The sequence below is a fragment of the Ursus americanus genome, chromosome 9 (assembly GCF_024610735.1).
Source record: "Ursus americanus isolate L20-20 chromosome 9, mUrsAme1.1.p, whole genome shotgun sequence".
In the NCBI taxonomy this organism is placed as follows: domain Eukaryota; kingdom Metazoa; phylum Chordata; class Mammalia; order Carnivora; family Ursidae; genus Ursus; species Ursus americanus.
In genome coordinates, this window is record NC_142135.1 from 20,152,323 (window position 1) to 20,164,426 (window position 12,104).

The 12,104-nt window shown below is 39.2% G+C and overlaps 1 long non-coding RNA gene across 2 annotated transcripts in view; it reads right to left on the reverse strand.

The window, feature by feature from the left end:
* Positions 1–12,104, reverse strand: part of LOC123797764 (uncharacterized) — a 189,897-nt gene that overhangs the window by 58,245 nt on the left and 119,548 nt on the right. The window contains exon 4 of one of the 2 annotated variants that reach the window (XR_006781054.2): positions 1,783–1,847. The exons of the other annotated variant lie outside the window; for it this stretch is intronic. This is a non-coding gene — a long non-coding RNA (uncharacterized LOC123797764). The remainder of the gene's footprint in view (positions 1–1,782; positions 1,848–12,104) is intronic. 2 annotated transcript variants of the gene reach the window in all.

Genomic DNA, 12,104 nt, shown 5'->3' on the forward strand with positions numbered 1-12,104 from the left:
TTGCTAGAGACATACTGGCCTTTCCATTCCCTGGCCACAAAAGCCTGCTTTACCCCCAGGACCTTTGCATTTGTTATTCTCTCTGCCTCAAACACTCTTGCTCCACATAGTTACATAATTTGGTCCTACACTTCCTTCAAAAATGTTGAAATGTCAGGCCTGCCCAGAGAGGGCTTCTCTCTACCATCCCCATGCAACAGCAGCCTCTTCCTGCCACTTGGGGCACTCTCTTCTCCCTTACCTGGCTTTATTATTTTTTTTTCCTAGTAATGGAAAAGTACCATTTATCACAATTCATATTTATGTGTGTTACCTGTCCAGCCCTACAAGAAGATCAATTCTATGAAAGCAATGGATTTATCTGGGTCAGGACCATTCCCTGGCCCTTAGAACTATGCCTAATTCATGTTAAGCGCCTGCATTAGTGAGGCATCAGCTGGGCATCAGAAATTATACCAGTTTGATGAGAGGGAATTTAATATAAAAAAGTAGTAACTACTATAAAGTTAACTAGGTACCTAAAAGAATACAAAGAGAACTCTCAAGTATCTCAGAAGTGGCAACTGCAGGGAGCAGTTACCACCTCTCAGGCTGGGGGGGGGGTGCAAAGGGGATGTTGGAATTAATAAATCCTAGAGACCTAGAGAGGGTCCTTGCAGAGTTGAAACTCTGGGCTCTGTGGAGGGAGCTCTCCATGGCTGGTGTCTCTGAGCTTTGAGGAGTAATGGGGTGGTGTTGCAGGATTCCCCAGCCTTTAGTGCCCATGCCACTTCGAAGAATGAAGAGGTAGAACAGACGAAGGGTGGTAGGCAGCCAAGCAAAGTTTAGGGGATCCAAGAGGGTTGCCCTTGGAGTTTCTAAGCTTAGGGGTTTTTATGAGCCCTTTTACAGAACTATCTTAAGCAATCAGGTGTGCTGAGTTGTGCCAATCAGGGCTTTGGTCACACATATTTCTACCTATTAGGTTAATGTCTACATACTGATGGTCCTTTTTGCTGACATCTGGGGGCTTATGTCTTAACTGTCCCTTGCCTATGATAGTGACAGATGCTCTGTGGTTAACTGTCTTATTTTGGGATGTTTTGCAGAAGTCATTTCTGCAAAGGCTACAAAATAGAATGCTAGTGTGGTCCTGTCTAAGCTGCAAAACAGGATGTTAGCGCTGTTTATCTTACTGTCCTGACTCCATATTTTCTGTCCCTGACTACGGAACTGTTCAACTAACTCCTAATAGTGGGCTTGGCACCCAGATCTTCAAAGAGAAACTGTGACAGGTTCGGGCTGGCAAGATGGTAAGTGAGATGAAATGGGCTTTGCTCACACTGGAAGAACTAACTGCACATTGGATCCAGCAGTTACTATGGGAAAGAACAACTGCTAAGGGATAAAGAAGTATTGCTTGGGTGATATGCTGGGAACAGAAAGCTGAAAGGTAGTCAGTCCATGGGAAGCTGGAGGAAGGAGAATATCCCTTCTTCCTCTTCAAGACTGGAGGTCTCCCTCTGTGGCCCCCTATTGACAATGCCCAACATGAAGCCAGTCTAACATGGAGCCACAATGAAGCCTGACAGCCCCAGCCAACATCACAAAGCTGAGTGTAGAGGGTAGGTTTGGAGCTGAGAGACAATAACTTAATGGCATAGTACTCCATAAATATCTCTGAAAGAAGTTATTGAAATGTACTGGAATTTCTTCAAAAATCATTTAAATTGCTTAAAAATGAAACATACTTCTGAATACAATAAATAACAATAAAAATTTTCCAAAAGAATTGAGGCTTACCAGGCTAGGGCCAAGTAAAACAGTCAATTTCCATCGAGAGTGAATGATATTCTGTTTCCTAGAAGCTGGGGCAAAAATGGAAATATGCAATGCATTAAAATTTAACTATAATAGTTCATGGAGAACAGCAGGGACGTCTAAAGATAAAGTTAATATTTTTTTTCAGAGCAGAGGTTTAATGCTTTTTAGCGTGTGTATTTGTCTGAAACTCTAAAGTTCAGAACCTACCAAATAAAAAGATTTAGTCCTGCTTAACTTTTATCTCATAGCAGCGTCTGTGTGTGTGTGTGTGTGTGTGTGTGTGTGTGTGTGTGTATAACCAGCTATTGGCCTCATCTATAAAAGAACATCAATATGTAAACTAGCAAATATCTCATTTTAAGAACTAGATATCCCCAGGAGCCATCAGAATGAATTAGGAGCAAAATGCCTGAATAAGAGAATAGATCCATTTGTGGGGCCAGAGTGACTGAATCCCTACAAAAGACATAATAAATTGACTTGTTGCCTGAGGGCATTTAAAATTGAATACCTACCAAATACAATGATTTTTTTCTTGTTGTTTTGCAGAATTTTATGCTGAGTTGTTCCTTATGGAAGTCAGATGACAATGGACTCACACTGCTTCTTAAATTCACTCTTAGAGACTACAACAAGGTTATCAGCATAAAGAAGGACAATGCATTTTTCTTTGTTGGAGCAGGAGGAAATAAAGTCAATTCATTTCATACTTGTACTAGTTTGATAAAGATTTAAAAAATAAGTGCTGAACTTACTCTTGTTTGACATCACTTAAGGCTGTATTGCATTTCATCTCTCTCTGCTTATGCTAATTTTGGCAATATGTTTAATGAAAGAGGCAGTAAGAGTTGAGGTGACTGTCTGGAATGCATGAGTTGGCCCTTAGACAACTGCTGTCCATAGAATCGGAGGTGGATGATGGACAAGTGATGAAGTTTATACATGGCCTTGAGGTGTTCTTAAATCTGAGGTATATCAGTGCAAGCCCATCAAAAGAAATGGTTCTATTTTCAATTTCAAAAAAATCTTGAGATTATAAAGACAATCTTAAGAAAATAAGAAGACAAGCCACAGACTAGAAGAAAATATTTGTATAGGATATATCTGATAAAGGACTGTTCTCCAAAACATACAAAGAACTCTTAAAACCTAACAATGAGAAAACAAACACTGACTAAAAAATGGGCCAACTCTGGAAAACAGTATGGAGGTTCCTCAGAAAGTTAAAAATAGAGTTACCCTGTGACCCAGCAATTGCACTACTAGGTATTCATTTAAAGGGTACAAACATAGTGATTCAAAGGGGCACATGCACCCCAATGTTTATAGTAGCAATTCCACAATAGTCGAACTATGGAAAGAGCCCAGATGTCCATCAACAGATGAATGGATTAAGAAGATGGAATATTACTCAGCCATAAAAAAGAATGAAATCTTGCCATCTGCAATGATGTAGATGGAACTAGAAGGTATCATACTAAGTGAAATAAGTCAGTCAGAGAAAGACAAATACCATATGATTTCACTCATATGTGGAATTTAAGAAATGAAACAGATGAACATAGAGGAAGGGAAGGAAAACTAAAACAAGATGAAAATAGAAAGGGAGGCAAACCATAAGAGACACTGAACTCTAGGAAACAAACTAAGGGTTGTTAGAAGGGAGGGGGTGGGAGGATGGGGTTACTGGCTGATGGGCATTAAGGAGGGCACTTGATGTAATGAGCATTGGTGTTATATGCAACTGATGAGTCACTAAATTCTACTTCTGAAACTAATTACACAGAAATTTTTTAAATGGGCCAAATATCTGAACAGACACTTAACCAAAGAAGATGACAAATAGGTATATGAAAAGATGTTCCACATTATATGTCATCAGAAAAAGGCAAATTATAACTATGATGAGGGACCCCTGGGTGTCTGAGCTGGTTAAGCACCTGCTTTCAGCTCAGGTCATGATCCCAGGGTCCTGGGATCAAATCCTGCATCAGGCTACCTGCTTGGTGGGAAGCCTGCTTCTCCCTCTGCCTGCTGCTTCCCCTGCTTGTGTGTACGCTTTCTCTCTCTCTGACAAATACATAAATAAAATTTAAAAAAAAAAAAAAAACTATGATGAGATACTTCTAAGTCCGTATTATAATGGCCAAAATCCAAAACCCTGACAACAGAAAAGGCTGGTAGTGCTGAGGAGCAATAGGAGCTCTCATTCATTGCTGGTAGGAGTGGAAAATGGTACAATCACCTTGGGGGATACTTTGGCAACTTCTTACAAAACTAAACATCCTCAGGGGTCTAGGTGGCTCAGTCAGTTGAGCATCTGACTCTTGATTTCAGCTTGGGTCATGATCTCAGGGTTTTGGGATAGAGCCCACATTAGACTCTCTACTCAATGGGGAGTCTGCTTCTTTCCCTCTCCCTCTGCTTGCTCTCTCTGTCTCTCTCTCTTTCTAATAAGTAAATAAATCTTAAAAAAAAAAACAACTAAACACCTTCTTATCATATGATCCAATAATCATGCTTCTTGGTATTTACCCAAATGAATCAAAAACTTATGTCTGCACAAACCTACACATATATGATTACAGTAGTTTTATTCATAATTGGCAAAATGTGGGAAACTTTGAACACAAATAAGATTTTCTTCAATAAGAGATAAACTGTGGCATATCCAAACAGTGGAATATGATTCACTGCTAAAACGAAATGAGCTATCAAGCCAAGCAAGGAAACTGAGGAAACTGAAAGGCATAATACTAAGTGAAGGAATACTGTAATAAATATACCACTCTGGATGTTGATAATGGGAGAAGATATGGCAACTCTGTACTTTCTGCTCAATTTTGCTGTGAACATAAAACCACTGCAAAAAATGAAGTTTAAAAAGCATAAATTGATTGTCTATGTTACTTTGAAACTAATATTTTACCCTACCTTGCTTTCTTCCTCTTATTTAGGGGGAAAAGGAATGGCTCTATGTTTATATTCTTCACCTCTAGAACGTCTGCCTTATAACTCTTGCTCTATTTTCTATCGTTTCCCTCATGTTCTGTCTCTTATCACTTCTGCCAACAGCATATGTTAGGTAAGGAAAAAGGAGGTAGCAATCAAAAGTTTTATTTGAAATGTGACCAAGATTATTTAAATTGGTACCCTGGCGACTGACACGTTAGGACTCTTGAAGAGATTCTGATCATGTCAGCTTTGCTAATCTCTCTACTCATTACACATCAATTCCAAATTCCATTAATGCCTTAGCCTGACTATGATGAGAGCTTTCCAGAAGTCTCTGTCAGAAATACTTCCTGCTTCATAGCACTTCTGGCACACCATTCATTCTGCTTTTCCTCAGGTCTGTTCACAAGGCACAATGGGACAGACAGTGAGTGGGTCAAAGAGAGTCTATCATTAACAGGACTACGTTGTTAATGATGAGAACAGCTACTTACTAGGAATCACAAGCATGTATCAGACACCATCTAGGTGTTTAAATGTAAGTACTGTGTCCTTTATAGTGAAGGAAACTAAGGCTCAGAGAGGAAGGGTACATAACTTACAAAAGACCACAAGGCTGGACTGGTTTCTGGATACCCTGTCAGAAACAGGACTCCAAACAGGACTCCAACTCATTTAGGCAAAAAAGGATAAAGTATGACTAAAAAAATTCCAAGTAAGTTTAAACAAGCAGACCAAACGAGGGTCACAGATATAGCAGGGCCTTAGTAATGTTTAGAACCAGCAACTCAAAGTCTACCAAATCTTTCTCTTTTGGTATCCCTTCTCCCTGGCCTTCTCTGTACATGCCTTTTATTTCCTCTCATTGCAGACAAAAAGTTTTCTCCCTTTGGCAGGAAACTGTGCTACCAACAGCTCCAAAGACTTATATCTTAAAATGTCTGGCCCTGCAGAGATACTGTCTTTGCACTTATTAATTCGAAAACTCCTGACAAAAAAATGTTCTGTTGATCCTGCCTCCCCTGCTGGGCTAATGAACTCTCTCCATTCCTGAAGACACACCATAAGGATGACAAGAAATGGAAGCAGAGGGGCACCTGGGTGGCTCAGTCCTTACGCGTCTGCCTTCAGCTCAGGGCAGGATCCTGGCGTTCTGGGATCGAGCCCCACATCAGGCTCCTCCGCTGGGAGCCTGCTTCTTCCTCTCCCACTCCCCTTGCTTGTGTTCCCTCTCTCGCTGGCTGTCTCTGTCGAATGAATAAATAAAATCTTTAAAAAATTTTTTTAAAAAATTAAAAAAAGGAAATGGAAGCAGAATTGGGAGAAAGATCCAGGAGAACTGGAGACGACCCCCAAAATACAAAGTCAGAGACGTTCACCACAAAAACCATGATGTAGGGCCTGCAAGAATTATTCTCACTATGCAGTTGAGGAAAATAAAAGCTGAGTGATGAGAATAAATTAAAATTTAACTGTCTTGCCCAACGCAACCTAATAAACAAGTTGATGGGGCTATACTCAGGCCTCTCTAAGTTCACTGTGTTTTTACCTTCCAAACCTAAGAAGAAAAAGTGGCTCAAAGAAAGGTATTGATAAAGGGGTCATACACAGCATCTCACAGGACTAGCTTATGCCAGTGGAACTGGAAGTCCACAGACTGGATCAAAGCTCAATTCCTCTGGCATCTACCTTCTTAAGAAAATTAGAGTTACAACAAATTAATAAAGAATAATAGCAATGATATTGATTGACCACTACCTTCATGCAATGAAATCTGCTTCTTAATCACAGCAAATAAAACTAAAAAGTAAGTAAAATTATCACTATTTTATATAAAGGAAATTGAGATTATGAGGAGTGGAGATTTTACCTAACACCACAGTTGATATTCAAGCATATATTCAAAGTTGTGTGCTTTCCAAACATCTACTTTAAAAGAGAAGAAGGTAGAACAGGATGTATAAAGATTCTCCCAAATAAAAATGGTTAAGTACATTAGCACCAGTACTTGCTATGATCTCAACTACATGAGTGATCCCTGGAGGCAAAGAGTACAGTACAATGGACACTTATGGTCTCAGCAGAGCTAGAACTCTGGCAACTGAGAGTGAGGCCTTTAATCTGATGGAAAGACTCCAAATATAAATTGACATCAGGGACACACTTAAACAAGACAGGGTTCTCCACCTGAAGAGCTTACATTGTCATAGGGAAAATAGATCATAATTTTATAGAAAACAAATAAACAGATAACTTATGTTATTAATATTCACTATGAAGAAGTTAAAATAGGAATGTGACAGTGAGTAAATGTGGATGCTCGGCTATCTAGTGTTGTCAGAGAAGATCTCTCTTAGATGTATGTATTTAGTCCTGAATTACAAGACAAAGACAGCTATGAAGAAATCTGGGTGGAGTGGGAGATTGGGGGGGGGGGGAAGAAATGGGGAAGATTGTTCCAAAGAAAAGAAAAATCACATGCAAAGATCCTGAGAAGGGAAAAAGCTTAACTCACTCACAGAGCAGAAAGGGAAAAAAGGAGAGGGGAGCAAGACCTGGATCCTGTAGGGCTTCCTATGCTAAAGCCAGGAGCTTGACATTTTAATGGGAAGTCATTGAATAGTTTTAAGAGAGAAGTGATTTAATCTGTCTTGTATTTTAGAATGATGACTCTGAAGATGGAACTGTGGGAAGGAAGGGCACATCATTGTGTGAAGGCAAGAGATCAGAGAGACTGGAGGCCACTGCAGAGCAGGCAATGTTGGAGGCTTGAGCTCAAGTTTTAGCAGTAAGATTTGTGAGTAGTGTTGCACTCAGGACACATTTTGGAGAAAAAGCCTGCATGTCTGGGTGCAGAGTATAAAGAAAATAAAGTAATAAAAGTCCCCAAATCCTAGATTTTTGACCTGTACAACAGGTTATGTGGTAAGGACATTTACTGAGACAGCAAAACCTTACAGGAGAGCTGATGTAGTAGGTGGACACTTCCATTTTGGCCATGTTATAACTAGTATGGTTAGTGGACATGCAAGTGGAGATGTCATGTAGGTAGTTAAGTACATGAGTTTGCCATTCAGAAAGGAGACTGGGGCTGTAGACGAGAGTTTTTAGTTTATAGATTCTATTGGAATGGGTGAATTCCCTAAGGAGATACTATAGATGAAGAAACCAAGAGAGATAAGGAAGTGCCCTATGTCATATCAAAATTTAGAGTCCCAGTGGAACTGTGGACTAGCAAGTTACCCAAGGTGTAGTGTGTCAGGTAGAAGAAAAAGAAAGGGACTGAGCATGTTTCAGGAAGGATGGAGAGGTCAACAATGGCAAATGCTACAAAATGCAAGGGATTAAGTTAATGAGGATAGAGAAATCTGTATCAGAATTATTTCTGCTGAAAGCTACAAGGCCCCAGCTCAGATTATCTTAAACAATATGGGGTTAGTTATTTCACATATCAATATGCCTGGACCTTGGGCTATTCTAGGGTTTCTTAATTCAAAGGATCAACAACATTACCAAGAACCAGATAGTCTCCATCTTGTTTTCTCAGGGTGTGGACAATGTCTTCCTATGTGCTAGAAAGATGACTATACATCTTCAAAAATTTATAGACATAACCACATCCAAGAAAGGCGGTTTCTTCTTCTAGCCTTCTCTCTTTAGTAAGAACCCCACCACACTTTTACTAAAAATTCACTGGCCTACGTTAGTCTTAAGTCAAAGTCTACACCAGCCATTGGCTAGAAAAATAGAATTACTTACTCTTTTTTACTTAGATCAATTATAAGTCCCATCTCAAGGACTGGGAAGGGGTCTGGTTATCTTTCTTCATCACATGAGAAAAATCCCCAAATGTTATAAAAGACTTAACTAAAATAAGAAGATGAAGGCAAAAAAAAAAAAAAGAGGGAGTTAAGATAAAGAAGAAGGAAGAAAGGAAGGGGACGAAGTGGACTACAAGAAAAAAAGGAGGATGGAAATATCTTTGGGATATATACAATCAACAATATCCAGTACTACAGTTTTATAAAGAAAATTTCAGTGGAGGGTTCTATTAAAGCAATTGCAGAGGGGTGCCTGGGTGGCTCAGCCAGTTAAATGTTTGACTCTTGATTTCAGCTCAGGTCATGATCTCAGAGTCATGAGATCAAGCCCCGTGTTGGGCTCCACGCTTTGTGTGGAGCCTGCTTAAGATTCTTTCTCTTCCTCTCCCTCTGCCCCTCCTCCACTTATGCACTCTCTCTCACTCTTTCTCTAAATATAAAATAAAATAAAAAATAAATAAAGCAATTGCCGAGAGAAAGGGAGGTAAAGAAGACAAAACAGTAAACACAGGGGCACCTGGGTGGCGCAGTCATTAAACGTCTGCCTTCGGCTCAGGGCGTGATCCCAGAGTCCTGGGATCCAGCCCTGCATCGGGCTCCCTGCTCCACTGGGAGCCTGCTTCTTCCTCTCCCACTCCCCCTGCTTGTGTTCCCTCTCTCACTGGCTGTCTCTCTCTCTGTCAAATAAATAAAATCTTAAAAAAAAAAAACAGTAAACACAGATGATATTTTAAAAAGGTTTTTATACAGTGGAGAAGACAAATGTGATAGTTTCCAAAGAAGGATATAGGGTCAAAGAAGTTTGGGGCTGGTTTCAGATTTATTTTAGGACGGGTGATTTTGTGGCATTTTGTACGTCAGTATGAATGATCCTAAAACAGGAAAAATTTTGATGTAGGAAATGTGCAGGGGCCAACTCCTTGAGAAAATGAGGTGGAAAGGAATCCAAGACATTAACAGGTTTAGACTTAGTAACAAAAATAACCCTAACCTTTTAACAGGATGGGTAATTCAGTAGTTGAGTACAATTGCTGAAAGGATGATTGATCTGTTAAAAGACAAGGTAGTTCACAACCAGTTGTATCTAGTTTTTTGATAGAGGAAGCTTCACTGGTATGAAGTCAGTAGGCAGATACAGAAGGAATATTTGAAATATGGGGAGAGAGGATAAGAAGTAAGGGTCTCTGAGAGTGAGGAAGTATATTATGGGGCAGGTAGCAGAGCTCAGATTGTTAACACCGCTTCTACGTTACGGTGCTGGCATAGAATTAGTGGATAATTTGGTCTAATTGGGGTTGGGATTTTGCCAGATAAGTAGGATAGTGGAGGGGAGGATGGAGCAAAGGGGTAAAGAGTGTTTTCGAGGGAGTGTCCCAGTACTACATCTTGAATTTTCTAGGCTGAGAAAGTAGGGTCAATATGTTCAAAGTTTGAATGAGGTCAGAAAATGTTTGCTGTGGGAATACACAGGAAGTAAAGTAAAAATGTAGGAGGTGAGCAGAAGATGGTCAGAGAAGGGGAGGTTTGGAATTGAAATCTGGGAAGTGGTATAACTATCATGGATGACAAGATGGCTGAACTGGAATGGAAAACAGAACAGCTGGAGCTAAAGGGTCAAGGTGTTGGGAGACTAGGGTGTAGGATGGACCATCCTCATCTTGGCTCCTGCAATCATTGGCAGGTGACTTAGGCAGTCTACCTTACATTCATATGCCTCTGTTTCTTCATTTAAAAAAAGAAGACAAGAGTATACACTACTTCACAAAGCTGTTGTGAACCCTAAGTGGGTTCACATATATAAAGTACTTTCTACAATGCCTAGCACACAGTAAGCATACAGTAGTATTAGCGGTTAGTACTATCTGTATTTGTATTACATATTTATTGCCTTATTTTTCAAAGATGGTGAAGGCTCTGAAGATATTAAGTGTTTACTATATGACAGGTACTGTTCTAAGCACTTCTTTTAAAAAAAAAATTTCATTTAGTCCTCACAATGCCCTTACAAGGGAGGTATTATTTTTATACCCATTTCATAGTTTAAGAGACAGAGAACAGCAAGTAAGTGAGAGAGACAGGCTTTGAACCAAGTCAATCTGATTCCAGATTCTCTGCCCTTTACCACCATTCTATGTGGTGATTTACAGAGGAATTGATGAGGCCAGGAAGTGAGGACACAATCTGGTGGTGGATATGACAGCCACAAGGAAGGGTCATGGATAATGAAGTCAATGACATGCACTCAAAGAATCTGGGGTTTTGAAAGAGGAAAGAGGAGAGACAGGCTAGAAGTGACAGCGGGGAGTAAGGCTTACGAGACATAGAAGCATTTCAAGCATTTCCGACCAAAAGTACAACATGAAAAAACAACTTCAAATTTGGGCATCCAGTGGGCTTGGCAGTTCCTTAGGGTTCTGTCCTTGTCATTGTATTTTTATCCCAGGGAGAGAAAGTTCTTTTGAAGTCCTTGTCCTCTATCCCAGCCTTGCTAAGAATCATACTCAGTTTGGAAGTAAGGTTATCTTAACCTGATAAGAGCATACTGCAGTAAATTTTATTTGGGGGTGTGGGTGGGCAGGGGGAGTGGGATGGCTCTCAGACCAATACCCACGTGAAAGTAGTTTTTAAAAAATGGAGGAAAACTCTCAAATGTAGAGACTTTTCTGTTTTGTGAGATATTGCAAATTATGTATTTAGATACACATTTTCAAATTCAATTTTCCATGACAGGTAATAAATAAATAAATTGAACACTTTTCAAAACCAGTCAGTATAGATCAGGGGTCAGCAAAGTGCAGCTCATGGGCCAAATCTAGTCCACCACATGTGTACAGCTTGAGAGCTAAGAACACCTATTACATGTGTAAATGGAAAAAACATCAAAAGACAAATAATATTTAGTGATATGCAAAAATTATATAAAACTCAAACTAAAGGAAATAATTAAAGTTTCATTGCATATCATCATTAATAGATGAACATTTGCAAAATATTTTGATGATGGGAACATCAAACTCAATTAAATGCAAATTTATCCCCTTCGAAAGAATTCTATTTTTCTCGTTCCATTACAAAAAAAGTGTACTCAATGATCATTATGTTTTTAATTTCATCAGTGAAATACAGTGGAAATTTGTTTTCCCTCATGTTACATAATAGTCTCAGTTTTATCTTTAGCCTAAAAAGTTTAAAAGTTTTATTATAGAAAAACTTTGCTAACTTTTGATAATAGATAAGGGATAGACAAAATTTACATTACTATAGGTATCATAATGTAAATATTATAATGTGATATATGGACATCTGTATATAAATGTAGCCATTTGATTACATATACCTTCAGCAACACACATTTATTGAGCACCAGAAACTACCTTGGTTACTGAGGATATAAAGCTGAAAATATATGGTCTTTGCTCTTACAAAAAACCGTCTTATTATTTTATTGCTGTGGTAATTCTGGTAGAATTTAAGAAGAATGGAGGGTTTCTATAAAATTCTCCTTCAAATGAATACGCCTGCCTC